The 4,953-nt window shown below is 36.5% G+C and overlaps 1 non-coding gene across 1 annotated transcript; it reads right to left on the reverse strand.

The window, feature by feature from the left end:
• Window positions 1-4,881: 4,881 nt before the first annotated feature.
• On the reverse strand, window positions 4,882-4,953 carry TRNAR-CCG (transfer RNA arginine (anticodon CCG)). Its single transcript has one exon. It is a non-coding gene; the product is annotated as a tRNA-Arg (tRNA).

Here is a 4,953-nt window from a genome sequence, read left to right on the forward strand (position 1 = left end):
TATGAGTGTAAAGGACATGAAGGATTGCAACGAAACTTTGTGTAGGGGCATTACGCAAAAACAAAATACAGTTTTTTTTTTTAATTTTCAGCGGGAAAACGATTTTAGGGGGCACAAGTCCCCATTCAAAATTTTGAAAGTTGAGGCGCGAAAGGCCAGAAGAAGTGATCCGAAGTGAATGAAAATGTGTACAGATATAAAACTTGCTTTCCGAAAGAGTATTCACACACAAAGATATACTCTATACGTAAATTTCAACAATTTTACGTTTAACTGTTTTAACTATACCAAAAATTATTGAACATAGTTGGATCAAAATACCCAATATATTTCATGCAGAATTTTTTTTATAGGCCTTATATCTGGAGAACTACATATAGCGTAGCCAAACCAAAACTACCACTTAACTCAGGATGATGTGCTTATTCCTTAAAAAACACGAAAAACTCGATTCAGGAGCCACTCAAAATTATTATGGATCCTGATACAAAAAATCAAACATATTTCATTCAATTATAAATTTTATTGTAGGTCTTATATCTGGAAAACTACATATACTGTAGCCAAACCAAACCTACCATTACACTCAGTATGTGCTTATTCCGCAAAAAAATAAATAAAAAATAAAATAAATCTCGATTTAGGATCCATTCAAAATTTTTGCGGTTCCCGATCAAAAAAAAAAAAATCAAATATATTTCATTCAATTATAAATTTTCTTATAGGCCTTATATCTGGAGAACTATATATAGTGCAGCCAAACCAAAACTACCACTTAACTCAGTATTATGTCCTCATTCCGTAAAAAATATTAAATCTCGATTTAGGGGTCATTCAAAATTTTTGTGTTCCCTCATCCAAAAAACCCCAATATATTTCATTCAATTAGGCATTTTCTTGTACGCCTTTTATCTGGAGAACTACATATAGTGCAGCCTAATCAAAACTACCACTGAACTCAGGATGATGTGCTTATTCCGTAAGAAATATGAAATATCGATTTAGGGGCCATTCAAAAATTTTGTGGCTCCTGACCCAACATCTAATTATTGGCCAGGATCGCAATCTTTTGATCCATTTTCTGGATCATTCCTAAAATTCTTGTTGCTTTTTATTTTTATTTTTTATTTTTTTATTTATTTTTTCTGTTCCTGTTTATATTATATCTAATACAAAATAACGTATGCCATTGTTGGTAAAACTAGATTTTCGATTCTTGTGTTCACTGTTGTAGTTACTAAGAGCTGGAAAATTTAGTGCGGTGATAGTAAGCAATCTAGTTAGACGTATGAGAGAAACGCTCTGAATTTTATGATGGTTGACTACTTTAAGACTTCCTTTATTGCTCTCTACTCAAAGCAAATTAGATTTCCGTTCATCGATAACCCTAGAAATACCATCAGCTGTGACAGGCGCTGCACAGAGTACCAATCTAAGGATGCGAATGGAAATATAATATATACTTATAAGTATGATGAAGAGGTTGTTACTCGTGTTTTTATATACACCTTGCGTGCATACTCAATTACATGGTTCTGTGTCAATGACATGTGTGTAAAATGCATGTTGCCATATGTCAGTATCCGCACTGATTTACGATCCTTTGTACTTCATCAGGAGCCTTCCATTGAGTATGTTCCAGAAGATGCTTCCTGCGATCCAAATGCTACTGAAGATAACGAGAGCGAACGGAACATGTTACTATGCGGCGGTGAAGAACTCGATTTCGTTAACAACATGCCTGAGCATCTAATACATTGCAGCAATTCACTTACAACAATAGCTTCAGATGATGATAAAAGCGATGTCTCAAACAACGATACGCTAAGTGACATCCCAGAATCAGAGCTCGATGGAATCATATACAATTCCTCTTCTGAGAAACAGTGGTTAGATGACATCCCACAATCAGAAATTGATGCAGTCATACGCAATTCCTTTCCTCAAACTCCAAAACATCCAAGGAAGAAAAGATCATGGTGGCGGCGCCTACTGTGTTGCTTCACAGGAAATCGATGAACATTAAGAGGCTCTTCAAACAACTACTGAAGTCCTTGAAACAGGGTTGAAATTTCAGCTTTATACACCTTTCTGCTGTCACTGTTTGATGTTTCCTTTAAAATAACCCTGATTGTTACTAGATGCTTTAACGCACTTTACTCTTTTGGAAAACAAAACAAAAGAAAATTTTTACTTGTAGCTTCCGTGCCTTGGCACAAACTTTTTTTAAGAAAAAAGAAAAATCATGAAAACATTTTGGTATATATTGAAGATATTTAATCACAAAAGGAAAAGAAAACGATACAGGATGATGAACGAGAGAAGTTTCTAACTACGAAGAAGTGGGACATCAGTTTCTTCTGTTTGAAATTATAAAAAACAATTGAATCTAGTTACGATGAAATGGTTCAAATTTCTTCATGAATATGTATGGTCTACCACATGTGTAAATGTTATATATATTGTATGCTTTCATTGTAGTCTGTTTTATAGTACTCTGCTTGTGAAGAAACGTTGTTTCTAATTACTTAATGTATTGGTGGTTTAATGTATTAAGGATATTTTGTGATACGCATGTGACTGCCCATATAGAGTAGTAGTGAAGAAAGGGAACTCTTTTTTGGAAAAAATGCTTTTATTTCGAAGTAATACTACGATTTACAGCGGAGAACAAAAAAGACGAGAAGAATCTGATAATGTTATGGAGTGTTCATAACTTGGTAAAAGTTTTCTGGAACGTTCATTATATGTTTCAAGAATATTAGAAGAAGTATTTGGAGCGAGTTATTCTTTTAGTACTATTTAGAATATTATTCAGCGGAAGAGTGAAGAAAGAAAGAAAGAAAGAAAGAAAGAAAGAAAGAAAAAGAAAGAAAGAAAGAAAGAAAGAAAGAAAGAAAGAAAGAAAGAAAGAAAGAAAGAAAGAAAGAAAGAAAGAAAGGAAAAGAAAGGAAGAAAATCAATCGTTACTGCTAAGCTCATACTATATTAAATGAAATATCTGCGTTAAATTTGTCATAATTTTTGGTCTAAAAATATTAAAGAAAACCGTTGCTAAAATTGACTTATTATTTACAATGCTTTTGAAACGATAGACAAGGGTCATGTAAACTTACATGGTCACAGTATAACAGCAGTTCCCAACCTTTGTTTATAGCATGGACACTGTACAAGCATTGGAATTTGCTTAAAATGGAAATGACACAAAAGTTTTGATAAAAAACAGGTCTGAACCTACGTCAATAAGTTTCATGACTTTGCGCAAGTAGAAAGTTACTTAAATCGAAACCATACATAGTTTCGAAAAAACAAATAGAAACTACGAAAATAGTGCCTAGTTCATGCCTCAGTCACTAGATGTCTCTCAAAATAAAATTTAGAAGTTTAATACTACTACTTACTGCAGATGTAAATTTATTAATATCAGAAACTTGTTACGTAAATAAGAATTTACGTTTGTCGACTATCTGTACCTATTGGTAGGTCGTATGCACGAATATGGGCGTGTTTACACAGAGATTTATTGCACATTGTCAGGTGCATAAGTGACAGGTTATTAAAAAATCCGAAGAAAGCAGTCACACAGTCTCGTAGGCCAGTAATTAATGCCAAAGACTCAGTCGATATTGACTAAGTGAGTACGACTGAGAGGTTGAACAAGAGGTGTAAGAATATCAAACATCAAACTCGTAGCTCACAATTATTTTCACTCCAGTTTCGCTGAAGTGGAGCATTTGATTCCATGATATGAGATTTCTTACCACATTTCTCCCTAGCAGGATGCACTATGAGAATGATCACAGTGTCTTTCTAGAACAATGTAGGGTATACACGGAGTCATTTGTGATAATCAAGAACTCCTTAATGGTAAAGAGATATTTGTCCGTGGTTATCTCTGATCCAAGATGTGCTCTTATGACTTTCTTCCGGCGTATCTATGGAGTCAGGAAGATAGAGAAGAATGATTTACTTTTATGTATTTCGCATGATGTGTCATGGCCATTCTATAGACTGGCACCTTTCAAAAATCCAGTCCGTATTTCATCTGTATTTGGACTCAATTGTCCTCATGCATGATGTGCATCTTCAAGGTCTGTTCCTTGACCTTGGTTTATTTCAAACGTGTAACCCGGAAATCCCAGGGAATGGAATAGCCCACTGTGTGGCCAAACCCAAATCCTGAGTGCGTACCAATTATTCTATTGGTCGAAGCAATCGTGCTACCGAGTCAAGTTCTTCCATGCTCTGTAAACATAAGACCCGAGTGTTGTAAGGCAAACTTACCTTCCACCGGTGAACTCACTAGCTACCGCATCCTATGATTTGACCACAGCCCAGCAGAGTCTAATCCAATCCGGAAGCCCTAGGCATGCCTAGCGAAGAGGTTTTGTTAATTCCTGGCTCTGTCTACCTCTATCGTTCAATGGCAACATGTTGTAACTAAGGTACTCCCAAACCCAATGGTATGTGTAGATCACCATTTGGGATGGCCATCACACCCTCCCAGGGCCGTTCAAGTAATTCGTAAGCTTTTTTCGTGGCTAAACGGTTAGCGTACGAGAATTTCGCATGGGAGATCCGGGTTCGATTCCCACCTGGAGCTCATGTAGTTCGAATTCCACGTTAATCAGTAGGTCCCGTCTCATATAGCATCGCTGCTGAAAGGAACGTTAAACCCAAAATCAACTCAACTCAAGTAATTCGTAACTTCCTCTAATTACAGTAAAGGTACACCTACATTAAAAGATCCAATGGGTGATGTAGACTGTCTCACTTTAAAGAGAATGGCCACTTGGAAACGACCACTTGGAAAAGTGGGAGGAAACGGGAGAACCCCGAGAAAACCCACGAGCACGGTGTTTGTCCACCACAAAGTCCACACGGCGCGAGCTGGGATCGAACCAGGGACCCCTAGCACCGGAGGTGAACGCTCTACCACTGAGCCACCGCGCC

The sequence above is a fragment of the Thermobia domestica genome, chromosome 13 (assembly GCF_964235325.1).
Source record: "Thermobia domestica chromosome 13, izTheDome1.hap1.1, whole genome shotgun sequence".
NCBI classification, from domain to species: domain Eukaryota; kingdom Metazoa; phylum Arthropoda; class Insecta; order Zygentoma; family Lepismatidae; genus Thermobia; species Thermobia domestica.